Source organism: Salvia hispanica, chromosome 6, assembly GCF_029641045.1.
Source record: "Salvia hispanica isolate PSC_SH4W2 chromosome 6, Shi_PSC_v1, whole genome shotgun sequence".
NCBI lineage: Eukaryota > Viridiplantae > Streptophyta > Magnoliopsida > Lamiales > Lamiaceae > Salvia > Salvia hispanica.
In genome coordinates, this window is record NC_142697.1 from 41,357,344 (window position 1) to 41,373,076 (window position 15,733).

General features: G+C 31.5%; 1 pseudogene across 1 annotated transcript; it reads left to right on the forward strand.

The window, feature by feature from the left end:
* Positions 1–6,052: 6,052 nt before the first annotated feature.
* LOC125207471 (uncharacterized) lies at positions 6,053–9,999 on the forward strand (annotated as a pseudogene). Its single transcript, XR_016133025.1, has 7 exons — positions 6,053–6,236; positions 7,061–7,934; positions 8,040–8,121; positions 8,294–8,360; positions 8,710–8,895; positions 8,976–9,036; positions 9,545–9,999. The product of XR_016133025.1 is annotated as an uncharacterized LOC125207471 (transcript).
* The last annotated feature ends 5,734 nt before the right edge of the window (positions 10,000–15,733 follow it).

Below are 15,733 nucleotides of genomic sequence, written 5' to 3' on the forward strand. Positions count from 1 at the left end.
AAAATAAAATTGGTTTATGGTCTCATTTGTTCATTTGAATCTTTTATAATACTATCAAGTATATAGTAATAAATTAATTAGTCGTCCTTTCCTTTTTAGAATATATCTCATAATATAGTCAATTTTCTTAATTCAATTTGTATTAAAAAAGTTAACTAAATATAGAACGCAACCTAAACTTTTGGAAAACTATTTCATTTATCACAACTCCCTATTAAACATCCAGTCAAACACAGCCCATCCCTTTTCACTTTTCTTATTCTTTTTTATTTTTTTATAAACACACAACTCATTTACAATCCAAAAATATTGTCATCTTTACAACTTGATAGTTACTCCCTCTGTCCGCGAATAGGAGTCTCATTTTTTTATTTTAGTCCGTCCGCGAATAGGAGTTCCGGTTCACTTTTACCATAAATGGTAATAGGGTCTCACCTTCCACTAACTCATCTCACTCACATTTCATTTAAAACTAATATATATAAGTGGGACCCTTATTCCACTAACTTTTTTCCACCCACTTTTCTTAACATTTCTTAAAACCCGCGCCGCCCATAAATAAGACTCCTAATGGCGGACGGAGGGAGTATAATATAACCAAATATATTATTCACTCATGTCTATTTATATATATATATATATATATACATAGTAGAATCATGCAAATAAATGGTTAATATTAAATATTACTAATTATGACACTTAAATAATGAGCCTTGATTTAGGGGACATTTAAAGAACTTTTATGAGCTTATATTTAAATACTGGTAGCCATTATAATTAGCAGAAATTGTCCCAAGGTTGAGGATAAATAGGTCACAGATTCAATATTGCATTGAATAGGATGCAGGAGAGTTTATTGTCTGAAACTCTAAATAAATAAATAATGTGGTGAGACATCGAATTTGAATTATGATTGAATGCCTGAATTAATAAATCCTCACTGCGTTATTATATATGCTCATTTGGAAAAAGGAAATTAAAAAAAGATTTCCCACGATTGTTTAGTCACTTACCTTTGAAAAATCAAGGATATCATTGAGTAATTGTTTGAAAAATACATGTGTATTATTAATTGAGAGTTGCTTACTATAGAAAAAAGCAAGAATATTGCTGAGTAATTGTTTGAAAATAAATATTACTCCATTTCATACTAATTGGGTTACGTTTTCTCATTTTGTTAGTAATTTGTAATTTTGTATGCCAGTTGCCTAATTCAATGAATACCCTAGAGGCTAAAAGTTGTTTGTCCACCAAAAAAATATTTCACCAAAAAAAAAATATGACAAAAGGAAGCAATGGGCTTAGATTTATATTCTATGTTGGTTGGTAGTCTTATCTACATGATTCGAATGCTACTTTATGGGGCATCCACTCCTATGTGCTTGTCCTATTGTCTATTTTTATTTTTAGTAGTAAGAACAATTACCTTTTGTCTCTCTAATTTATTTAATTTAATTAATAATAGTACTTCTTTTTCTGTGGACCATACTTTATCTATTTAACATTAAAATTATATTTTATCCATTTCAATAAATTAGACTAATATTTTTTTTGATATTTTGATTTATTTTATAAAATTAGACATTTCTATTTGTGATAACTTTTCTTTCTCTCTAATAAGATGGTCTAATTTTCCACTAGTAATAATTTAATCAGTTGTTTTTCCTCTTTTATTTTACAAATGATGCGTTAAAATTCGTAACATCCAAAAATATATATTTTATGGGACTGAGGAGTGTGTTCGCTGCTAAAATTGTTGATAATTGATAGAATCATAGGAGAAAAAATATGATATTATGAATCCACCACATTTAAATCAAATGGGGCGGTTTGATATTTATAGATTTATTGTTTTCATGAATGCGCCTCGACATCCATATTGGTTTGTAGTTCTATATTAAATGCAACTCCCACCTCGAATCCCAACTACACTATTAAATTTGCATCAATCAACCCTTACTAAAGTACTTCTCATTAAACTTCTAAAAACCAAATTGTTCCCCTTGAAAATAATAGGGGTTCAAAATCAGGTATCCGTGGATAACTACACATGAAAATGAGATACTCTCGGAATCGCAAATGTGTTTGATATTTTATATTTAAAATATCAAACACATTTGCGGTAAAATATCAAACACATTTGCGGTTCCGAGAGTACTCTTTAATATAAATAGAGGTGATATTTATATTTCGATAATTTCTTGCCTATATTTTTTATTTTAAAATATGTAACGCCGGAACTAGGATGTCTATTGATGGACGAATGGAATACTGTATTCAGTGGCGGAGCTACGATAGGCCAATGGGGCCCTTGGCCTCCCAGCCGTTTGAATTATTATTATATATAATACATGTATGCGACATTAATAATATGAGTAGCTAGAGCAGTTGGGCTGAAAACCAGCCTATCTATCGCGAGTACTAGGTTCGAACCCTGTTGGGTGCAATTTGTTCTCTTAGTTTTTATATCTTTGGAATTTGTTGTAGTATATCTTTGATTTTTGGTTTTTATATCTTTGATTTTAACTGTATGTTTTGGGATTTTTTGTAGTATATCTTTAATTTTAACTGTATGTTTAGTTCATTTGTAGCTTTATTCTTAAATTTCTTAAATTAGTAATTTTGGTTGAGTTTTATCATATTTATTTAGAGATTATTGATTTTCTCACATTATTATATTTATTGATTTTCTCTCTAGTAATTTTACATAGATAATTTAAATTTGTATTCATAAAGAATGATATTTATGATTTAAGAATAAAAATAATTCTATAGACATGTAAATGTTTAAGTAAAATTAATATCAATGCTATGCCTTAAAAAATATATTTATATTTTTCTTAATATCTATTTCTCAGGCAGACTTTTTCTATAGCTTATGATCAAGTTGTTTCCGAATATTGAACATACTCAATAAATTTTATTACTCCCTCAATTCACGAAAAATATCTCATTTTGGGATGTCCACAAAACGTAGTTTCATTTATAAAAAATGGAAAAATTTCCTATACTTCACCTCAATTTCTCTCATTTCTCCCTTTTCTCTCATTTCTTTTACTTTACCCACATTTTTATACATCATCTCTTTGATATAACCAGTTTTTCATTAAAACTCGTGTCATTCATAAATGAGGAGTATTTTTTATGGACGATGAGAGTAGTTGTTTGGGTCCCCTATCGTTAAAAGTCTGGCTCCGCCACTGACTGTATTAGTCTTCTTAGTCCTTTTATTATTATTAAACGATAAATAAAAAGGAAAAAAACACTACTTTACAATCAATACCTCCATCTTTTCCTACTCAACTTTTCGCATTTTGCCACCTCTTGTTTTTGGTGTCCAATTGTGACATTGCTATTTATCAATATCTATTTTATTTTTTTTGAGTTTGAAATAGTGTAGACTTTAAATAACTTAACACAAATTCGGAAGAATTTTATTAATTAGGAGGGTAAGATAGAGGTAAGAATTTATCGAATTAACTACGTCCCTGTAACACCTTTATGTTATCATCACAAGGTTTGAATTCAAGGCTTACAATGATGAATTTTTATGAACGATATTTGTATTTACTCACAATTCAACTCACTCTATATAAGGAAAATAATTAAATTACTATACTTTTGATACACACATAACACATGTACACACACACATAATATTCCAAATTATGGTATAATGTCACGTAAATTTACAGAATGGCATATAATACCCTTTATGGGCAATGCTTATTGCGTTTTAATTTAGCAACAAAAAATCATGAAAATCATGTGGAGTTTCTGACTTTGTGTGATTTGATAGAATGGCAACTAAAAGCATGTAGAGATACGATTGTTCTAATCCATGATGATGTACATGATATGCACGTGAACCTTTTTCACAAAGTAACACGTTCTATACTTAACTTCATATACAATCCTTCATTATAATTAAATTTTCATACTATTAATTAATCACAATTTTGTATCCACTAAATTTCACTTACGACTCTGGAGTAATTTCTCCCTCAGTAAACTTTCTGGCCTCGTCACTATATGACAATTACTATATTTTTAGCATGTTAGTAGTATTATTTTTGTATGTACTTTGTAAGCTACTTCATATAACGTGGATTTATTAAAACGAGAGTTTTGACTCGGGGTTTCCTTGTACTAGGACTCAATTATTTTCTTAAAGACCATTTGAGCTATCCGTGCGGACAATTTGTTGATTTCCTTGATTGTGAAAGAAGAGTGGCTACACATGTTTGGCACAAAAACACCAAACTTAATTAATGTCGTTAATTTTTATATAATGTATACATATGTGGTCCAACAATTAATTGTAATAAAGAATAAGTAGCTAGTTCAAATGTTTGGACCACTTCATAGTGAAAAAAGACTAAAGAGTATGTGTATCATAATTAATTCATGTTGTATCAACAAATATGGGGCGCTCGTGGTTGCACACTATATATGACTATTTTGGGTTACTCATCGAGTAGGAGAAAAGACTATCCCTTTTTCATTTCATTAGTTGGGAAGATTTATGCATATGATTTCTTCGAAAAGACATAGGTGTACTTATTCCTAGACGTCTTAATCATTTGGAATTTAGTTATCACGGTGTTATAAGCCCCACCTAATAACAAGTTAGGCACAACTAGTAGTCTAGCACTCTAGAAATCGGTTATGAAATTAATTTTCCTTTTTCTCAAACGACTTACCTATGCCTAACCGCCAATCTTAGGGGTAGGCGGGACACTTGGAGATGGGTAGTTTCTTTGGGACGAATGCCTCTTGAAGAGTAACGAAGCTGTGTGAAGGTAGACTGAAGCCAAGATTATGTTTGTGAACGAAATGATAGAAGTCTGACTGGTTGTAAGACCGGTTGGTTCCACACGGGACTTTCGGAAGGTAGACTGAAGCTAGGATTATATTTGTGAACGAAATGATACAAGTATGACTGGTTGTTAAGTCGGCCATATTAATCCGTGAGTCCCGTGTGGAAGGGCTCTCACGACCTTTCAAAGGTATACCGAGGAAAAACAATGGTTTTTATTATCTAACAGAAAATGGATATTATTTCATTTGATGGAATATAGGCAACATAAAATATCCACTAACTTACATATCTAGGGATGTGTATTTTTTAATGAACTTACAAGGCTCCATTCAGAAAGTAACGCCACTAAATACCATATGCTTTATCTAGTGAGTCGAACTGCCTACCATTTCGAAAAGATAAATTAGTGGAGATATAAAGTGTGAAATTGATTTTGATGAACTGATGATTATGGCATTTTCTTTAATATTTCTGTACTCTTAGGTTTGCTTTAACCCAGTAAATTCAGCCCTAGAGGGAAAGGCCCAATCACTTTGTTCACTGAATTTTGGAATTAGAATGAGCTGGGCCTGAAAAATAAACTAAAAATATGGTTCATAAGAATAAATAATAGTAATTCTCTTTAGAAAACAAGTTATGAGAAGTTTCACGCAAAATTCTGAAAATAATATATTAGTTTTATGTATGTAACTAGCTAACTACTTTTTGCTTGAAAGAATAACCATTCAGCTTATTAAGTCTAATTTATTTCCTAAATTTAATAAGTATAAATGAAATATAATCACAAATCTGGGCCCAAAGTTTAGTGAATAACAAGAATTGGGCCTCCAAAAAAGGAAAATTTGGTCCAATTCAGTTCGAAAATCAGTTATGGATTGCGTGATTTTATCCTTTCCAATTCGTTATATTTAGCCAGTAATTTTTTATGATCGAATCATTTTATAGTAATTAAAACACTGAATCTCATATCCGAATCCAATTTCAGAATTTTCCATACCATCCTCTTATCTTCTAAATATTTGGATGATATAATTCTCTCTTATTCCAAATATATGGATTATATTTAAACATTTACAATCGCTAAATACTAATCGCAATTAGGTCCTAATCAGTGATTAAAAGTTAGATTTGAATCGACGGCTGTGCTTAACGCTTCACTAAACGAACGGTTAAAAACGTTGGCAGCCGCTCGTCTTCTTCCATGGAAACTTCATCTTCAGGTAAACCATCTCCTCGCATTTACGGAGGGGTCTTACTCTCTGTTTACTTGTGATTCTATACATATTCCTGCTTTTACATATTCAATTACTATTAATTAATCTATTAGTTCGCAACTGTTTCATCTCCTCTTGAGGTAGATAAGTGCTTTTTTCTATTTCTATGAGGATTTTGGATTGAATTTTGCATACGGGTATGGAATTTCTCTCTTGTTGATTGTATCAAGTTATTGTTTGAAGTTATCGTTCTGATTCGGATCCGCTTTTGTTGTATCAAACTTTGGCGATGCACCTATTTTTTGATGAGCCAGATTTAGTGTCTGTGGTTGTGTAACCAAATAAGTATATTATTGAAGATTATGTGCAAACAAATGGCATTCGAGATTATGCTGAGACTTGGTTTGGTTTACAAAGTGGTTGATTTAGGAATTGTTTGATTGCATTGAGATAGATAAATTAATTGTTAAGTATGCCCTATTCCCTTTTTTCATAATTATTCTTTACATGTGATGTCTAATAGTAGTATCAGATAATTCATATCCTTTCGTGAGTTTTGGCTTATGCTCTTTGAATTGTTACTTAACTACCTTCTTGTTATGTCTTTTAGCATTGCTTATACTTTGAAAAAAGGTGTTCCTATTAAGTAAATTGTTATTTTGAGTTGATTACTCTTCAGTCTTCATATGACATGTGGTAGAAATGATGAAAATTGATCTTCTTTGCTGAATTACGATATCGCAGTATTATTTTGTGTTGTATTTGTTAATGTGTATGCTCCTGTGAATCCGAAGGAGTTTGTTTTAATATATGAGTCAATTTTAATTCGTATGAATGTTTTCGTTCTATTGATGATCATGTCAAATGTTATGGATGTAGAATCTCCGTATGTCTTCCTATTCCTAAGTAGAGTAGTATTTTTGTTTTGATGTTCTATGCCGTTTACATTCTCACTCTTTGTATTTTCTTCTTTTTTCGCCATGGAAGTTCTGATCTTTGGTTTTTACTGTTTATGATTCAGGTCAATCTGTAAAGTTCCAAAATAATTTTAATAAGGGTAGGAGGGAATCTGGATTTACTTGAAATTTTATTGTAATAAGCTTATTGCAGTCAAGAACAGTTTACAAGGTGTATCATAGAGTTATTTGCACAATCTAGCTTGAGATAGTTCAGTTGCCATTAAAAAGAGAGACAGAAACATAGGCATAGAAAGGCTATGGAGAAAATTGAAGCACAAACAAGCCAGATGGATGTTAATTTGGAAGCTTCCAGAGATAAAAGGAATACTGATGTCGAAAAGGATCTTCTTGAAGCAGATTTAACAGTGGAATCGCTGGCAGAAAATCTTAAAGCATCTGCAGGGTCAACAGAGAACATTCCTGACGAGATTGCTGAGGGTGAAATTCGAAATATGAACCAGGGTAGTATTGATACAGGGTCAACAGAAAGTTCTGCTGAAATGAATCTGAATGGGAAAAGGCCAAGGGGGACTCCACTAAGATATGAAATCAAAATCACGAACCCGGTCACTGGCTACTCATATTTTCACTCATGGGAAAGCAACCACAAAGGGACTGATGACATGGTAACTGAAAATGAATGTCCAGCTAAAGATTTTGAGCTTTCTGTGAGAAAAGAATCATCTTTATCAGCTTTATCTGCTGAAGGTGGGAGCTTCTCCACTTACAATGTTGAGGGGACTTCCAATGTTTCTTCCTCTAGCGTGAATGGAGCAGAATGTTTGTCAAATGATCTAGGATCTTATACGAGAATAACACCTGTACACTCAGTTAAGCGAAAGCTTATTGTCCTTGATGTAAATGGTTTACTTGCACACATTGTGATGCCTGCACCGAAAGGTTATAGAGCGGACGAACATATATTAGGACGGGCAAGTAAGATTTTGCACTGACATTTATCTGAATAATTCTTGATTAAATGTCCAACCATTAGATTCATTCTGACCAAATTGGTATTTTCCTTTTTCTTTGTTCTTGTAGTTTTTAAGAGACCCTTCTGTGATGATTTTCTTAAGTTTTGCTTCCAGAACTTTGATGTGGCTGTGTGGTCATCAAGATCCAAGTAATTCTCAGACCTCCTGAGTCTCTCCGATCTCTCTCTCACCTGTGTGTGTGTGTGTGATCATGTTTTTGTATGCCTATCCTTTTCATCTATTTCTGTCTGTGTCTCATGCAACAATTCCTCCTTTGATTTTCCATGTGGACATGCCTTTGAAATAACCATTCGTATGTAGGAGAATTATTGAAAGAGTTGTTGATTATTTGTTGGGAGATCAGAAAGACAAGTTGCTATTTTGTTGGGTAAGCATTCTGCTCAGCAACACACAATTTTGCTTTATCGGTGTGGTGCAAAATATCTTCTTTTCTAGATATCTGATTGATTCTATATAGTTTCTCTTGATTTTTCTTCTTGTTTTAATGCATTCAATACCTAAAACCTTAAAGTTCATCACTTTACAATTGTATTCATGCCTTCTCAATCAAATTAATTGATACTCCATATTTGCTGTGGTACGTATGATATGAATTATACTGATGCAAACCGAGGGAACCTGTCTTGTCTTGTTGGTTGGATAATTAAGTTTTTAGTTTTGACAAAAAACCAATGTAAGGTTTTATGATACATGAGTTGTTCCATAATTTAATGCAGGATATGTCTCACAGTACTCAAACAGGATTCAATACCCTTGAAAACGTTTATAAGCCCTTGGTGTTCAAGGAGCTAAGGAAAATTTGGAAAAATGACGATCCTAGTTTGCCTTGGAAGAATGGAGATTATAATGAATCAAATACGTTATTATTAGATGATTCTCCTTACAAGGCCCTACTGAACCCGGTAAGATACATTCACGTCTCTTACTCTACTTGCTTGGCTTATTTTGCGTCCTAACTGAGTATGACTTGATTACTCTGTAGGTGCATACTGCAATATTTCCGAATTCATACCATTACAAGGATTCAAATGACAATTCATTAGGTGAGGTTTATCATACCTGTATTTTAGTATGGCAATCCTTCCCCATATATAAGCATCACATCACATTGGTTATACTTCAACTATTAACATCTTTTCGATTTCATTCTATGCTGTTTTCTATATATCTATTATACCGAGCATACAAGTTATAATCACGTGAAAAGTTAAAAGGGTATCTACCCGACGTTTATAGTAGTTCTTTTTGCTCTATTGAAGATCATGCTCATTTAGTTCTGTAGCCTTGTTTCAGTTTATGCTTATGATTTTGTCGGATAAGCTCTGTCGCAATATGTGGTCAACATTTTAGGGTTATATCATAAACATTGAATATATAGATTTGAAGTTCTTAAAATATGAAAGATAGTAAAATTTAGTCTGAAAGTGCGATATCTTCATTTCTGTTTCTACCAGATACTGAATCAAAACATGGCCTCAAATTTATTCGTCCAACATTCATTTTCTTGGTAAATGAGTGACTGGTAGTCAACTAATGAACATTTAATCACAGGCCCTGGAGGCGATCTCCGAGTTTATTTAGAAGGACTGTTGCAAACTGAAAACGTGCAGAAGTATGTCGAGCAGCATCCTATTGGCCAAAGTTCTATAAATGAGAGTAACTTGTCTTGGGCCTTTTACTCGGGCGTTCTTCAGCGTATGCCAAAAGAGTTGCAAGACGCAGTCCCGGTTCCCAACCTACGCTGAGTTAGCTTAATGAAAGATCTCGACAAACACTACGCTTTATTACCTTCCATTGTTTACTGATATTCCTTTTAGGGGAGGTTTCGGAACCAATATGATAGCAGAGCTAGGCATATTTGATATAGAAAGAATAGATACAGATAGAGTTTGGAGTTTTTCTTTCTTGTGGGAGCATCATTGGAGAAGATTCATCCATTCTTGCTTTATGTAATGTTATAAAATGTACTACTAATTAACTTATTCTAATTCTTGATTTCTTCTCAAGAGAGAAAAATGTACTTGACTCTTTAATTATTGCCTTGATCTTGATGAAATAAGAAACTGATCTGTTGGGACATAATTGGAGGTCTATTACATCATGTTTTCTAACAGAAGAGAACTGAGAATCTCTTTTCTTGGGGTTCACAGCTGTTGCCTTTGGCTGATGAGAATAAATGCAGACCAATACATGGAAATCAAAACGTCGTTTCGCAGCCTCCCAAGAGGACAGGAACGGATGTTTTGTGTTTCAACATTCAATGTCGTTTCAGCCCCCCAAGAAGGAAAACGTGGGTGCCCGGGAGAGAGGGTGAAAGCAATGGGAGTACAAATCATGAGACAAAGCATGCGTAGCAGTTGCGAAAACCACAGATGAGAATGTCCCACATGAAGACTAAATCCATCATAAATTGTTACGTAGTACTGTCTGATTGCTATGTAACACCTAGAGAGCTGGGGCAAATGAAGCAAGTAATTAGATTGGGGTGTGCTATTCCAATCTCTATCTAATGTATGATTGAGATATTATTAGAGAAATAGGTTTTGGAAATCTATATGGCTAAATTTTGGACATGTCTAAAAAAGCAGCCCATGTACTAGGATAGAACCATGAACTTGGTTGTTTGGACAATATTAAAGGAGTTGGGAGTAATAATCATATTTGTTCTCACATGGAACATGGATGTCATCATGTGAAAGTTAGGTTTGGATTTGGATATATGCATATTTAAGAAGAATTTTGCATTTTAATATTCAGCTGCACTGACTCCATCCGGATGTACGGTACAAGTTTTGATCTTGAAAATTTGATTTTAGATTGGCAATAAAAAAATGGTCTATTGAAAGTAATAGGTGGACTTGGATGTATGTATTATATACAAATTGATTTTTAACTAAATAGTTTGCTAAGTCTCTATATATTCGCGTTTTGCTTTTGTACAGGAAGTTAACTCGTCATATTTTTGGCTTGAGCATTTTGGATCATGTAAAGAAAATATGTATATTTGTCTTTGGCTTCTAGGAGGTAGTATAAAATATGAGAGCAGACATTCAGATAATTATGATGTTGATGTCCATCAAAATTATGAATGCCAACATGTATAGGACAAGGTGCATGAGTTTTGGTCCCAAAATTAACGAGAAACACACACTTGCATTCATGTATGGATAAGCAAAAGGTGAAATTACCAAAAATAAGTTGAAGGTTCATTATTTTGAGGAATGTTATTTGATCTTAAATTAATTTCATATATCAATTTGGTACATGTAAAAGACAAATTGTTTTTAATTGATAGCATTTTTTTAAAGTGTTAATAGTCATTCAAATCATGAAAATTAGTCAAATATTATTTAGTTTAATAAGTTTAAAAAGAGAATATTAAATTACTAATTTTAATTTTTTTGTAATTGTCTCATTCATGTACGAAACACCATCTTTTAGTGGTGCTTAATACGGAATCATTTTATTAGTATAAGTATTAGTCTTTTTCGTTATTTTCTTATTTTATTTAATTAATAAAGCAATGGAGTTTTGATCATAAAAAAGACGCAATTTTGCATACGGAAATATTTTGATTTTAATGTTTTGAAACTAATTAACTAAAATTTGACCAAAATTAATTATTTAAATGACTATTATCAATTTCTTAAAATAATTTCCACTCCAGAACTACTCTAGCCTAAACTGTAATTTCTTCAATTTTTCACTATTTGTATCGCCGATTCATTAGACTAGAATTGACATAAAATCTTATTATAATGTATTACCCCAAAATAGGACATCGCACGCATAATAAGATTAGTCATCACATGTTAATTTTCACCAAAATTAACCCCTTGTCTTAACTATGGGAACCAATAAGACTTGCTTACCAAATTAGTACTATTCCCACTAATTGCACATGTGAAACAAAGCTTACAATATTGGTTAAAATCATATCATGTTATGCGTTGAGGGCCTATGCCATTTGAAAAAGTAGGAAAAGATGAATAGATTTGCACAAAGCCAAAATCACATGGCAATAGTTAATGAACATTGAACTACTCAAGTGGAGGAATTTTAGGAATAGTCCTATTTAAGTTGAGCCCAATAATTTAAATGTAGGGAGTTTGTACGTATCCATTCATCCACAATCAAGTACAAGTAATATCTAAACTATAAGCTAACTTCGAACTTGCTTGTTCTTATATTTTATGATCTTAAATAATTCATCACTTATATAACGTGCATAGTACCATTTTGTCACAAATATTGAAAAATTAAATAACTGAAATTGCAAATTTATATGACCAAAAAAATTAAATAACGTGCATAGTACCATCTTGTCACAATATTGAAAAATTCATGACTTTAATGAGCTCAATAATATTCATGATTCTTCATCATTATTTTCCTCTTGTACAGGAAGTAGGTGTTGACACAATATACAAATTAAGTGACATCATGCCTTATGCAACTGTACAATCTCAATTTTAATTTTTCCAAAATCAAATATGATAAAATCCAAATAATCTTACCTTGAGTTAGCTGTCAAAAATCCTATGAATCTTTCATAACTAACAATTGGACTACACATAGTTCATAATCATAAATAAACCACAAAAAATAAGTGACTTTTTCCCAATACATTGGTGGTTAAGATCCCATTAGAGTGATGATATTAAAGAATCAAAAGTTTATAAGGGAAGAGATTGAATCTTGAGAATCTGCATGGTCCCAAGATCCATATTCCAATCTTTTTCCTCATTTGGATATCTATTCAACCTAACACAAATTGCATCCTAATCTCAAGATAAAAAATTAAATTAGTATAGTAGTTAAAAGTAGTGGATGAGGTGTTAATTATTTAAAGTATAATATATGCTCTGTTTTTCAGATCCCAATGGATTACAGTGCAGAAAACAATGAAGGAGAAAGAGTGTTTTTTGAGGTTGGCATGTGCAAAGAGATGACTAACTCAATTCAAAATCCAATGATCTGTCACAAACTTGGTTTTGTGAATTGTTCCTTGACTTTTTCTCAATCAATAATTTAATTTTTAACTTTTATTTGACAATTCTTGGTCATCAAGCACCTTCAATTCTAATTCTACTTTATTTTTAAAATTTTATTTCTTGGTGGCAAGAATGTAATTTGCAGAAATGACAATTATTAATAAAATATCTAGATCAGGTACTATTTTATGATTGCTTGTTGGATTTTAGTAAATGTTACTAAGAGGAATGTAAAAGGGGCTCCAAAATCGTTTAGACCAAGTTAATTGTACTTTTATATATATTGACTATTTTCGAAGTCATTAATATAATAGTATCTAGATTAATGGAAGTACACAGAGCCCTTTATTTAATTGCAAATTGCACCAGTTGATGGATTTCATCTAGCATAAACCTGATTAATTATCTTTGCTACCTCGTGGAGATACATACTATATTTTAAAAATATTTTCTTATAATACACTATACCAAACTTTGGGGAGTGGAGTAATATATATGCATTAATCATCATTATATTAATTTGGCAAATGTTTGGCTCAAATAAATACTTGAATGACAACGATAATGAGTTCGAGCTAGAATTCAAGAACTTATTTCACTCCATTTATGTATTTGATTTCAAAACTTCACATGTGATGCTTTAATGGTCCCTTATTTAATGATCACTCAAACTTCAACACCTTTCTTGCCTAATGCTATTCATACCCATCAATACTGATAAGATTAATTAATATCACATACACATGATCATAGTATAATAATTAGGAAATTATCCCAATCTTGACTAACCATAAATTAAAAAATAAAGTGAAAATAATCCCAATAATTAATCATTTAAAAAAAATGCATGATGGTGGGTTGATTTGGTGGGGGTGGGAAGTGGCAATCATGTTGGAGGGAATGGGGTAGGGGGTTCTTGGAACATAGTATTAGCTATTGAGTTGATTAAGATAGGTTAGTTGGTTTTTGCCTTATAAATTTGAGGCAACCCTCATGCCATTTCTTCTACTTTATCCCATGTGACAATGCACCCCCTTTCCTCTTTTTCCAACCTCTCAACTATCAATTTTGTTCAAATTTCTTGTAATTTGGGATGTCTAGTCAAATAACTTGAGAATTACATATTATATGAAAGCTAAGTTTTTGTACTATACATGTACTATTTGCATTTTGAGTATATGCATATATTTTATATTATATGATTGCCATACAAGACCCTCTATGATTCCCATAGTATTCGAATAAGCTTTACATTGTAAAAGTATAGCAAAACCTTCTATTTTATGGAGTGTTTATTATTAATGTTAAAAAATGCAATAATTAGGAATAATATGAATAAAAAGATCAATTTTTCTTAGGGTATATTATTGCCGGCAAAACCATAATATCATCAGCTGATTCTAAATCTTGTAGAACTGAATAGAATTTGACCAAACTTTATAGTAATTTTTTTGGAAATTTATTTTAACAAACGAAAAGGTATCGTTTAAGTGGTTGAACGTTTTGTCTAAGTAACATTTCCGACTGCCCAGTCCAGCATCATGGAATAATTGCAAAAAATATTAGTCATAAATTAACACCAATTTAATCAAATTTGGTGATTGTTTCAAACGATCTACCATTTCTTTTCTTATTATACAAAGTTTGACTATTAGAAATACTTGTTGAAGAGAGTAAACAATTTTTGATACTCAAGTTGGTAGATGTCTTTCTTGGTAATTAATTACACCCCTTTCTTTTAGAAAGCTATCCACTTGCCCATTTCCCATTTTGCCTATTGTTCTTGCAAATAAATAGGCGATAAGATCGAGATTAGGGTACGCGTAAAACAATTTACTTTTCACTTTCTTTATTTTATACTTTATCAGAGAAAGTAATGTTTGAGTATCTAATTAAGGAACTAAATGAATTTGCTTAATTTATTTAGTTGTGTTATGAAATTGAAAGTTAAAGCTTCTTCAAGTCAATGCAGATTCCAACAGTTAAAAAAGACTAAACAAATTGGTTTGTGTGTAAAATAATCAAGACCAAAGATAGTTAGTTGCGGATTCCCACAAACAAAAATTATTTAAATAAAAGTAATCTCTTTACATTTTACCATTAAGACCAAGAGTGTGTTTACTTGCAATTATTTTTAAAAATTAGAGTAATTCACAACCAACAAAAACATAGTCACTGATTTGCCAATTAAGGCAAAACAATACATTAAGCTAAAAATGATCATTGTTATTTTTTTTAATCTTTAGACAATGAAAATTAGAATACCTATTTTTATAGTTAACCCCTATTAATTATTCCTTAATCAAGTGGTGCAATAAGTTGGGTAGAGTTCGTCCATTGAAAGCAAATATGTATGCGCGCCTATACCTATCATTATAAACTATAAAGATATACATTTGATTTATGCTAACTAATTTCATTTATACATACAGCATTATCACTTGTTTTTGTGTTAATAATTTTACTTATATATAGATTTTATAAATTGATACTCCTTATCAATTTCCACATATATTTTCTTTTGTATTTAAAATCCTTATCAATTTCCACATATATTTTCTTTTAAATATATATTTTGCAAGTGCAATCACACGTATTGTCCTTATTAATAAATGACAAATAATATATACATACACAAGAGAAGGAGGCATGCTATAATTAGTGCATTACGTGCAGTCCTAAATCCTAAGAGAATGCAATTTTAGTATTTTACACATGAATGCCACTTATCAAGTTTATATAAGTA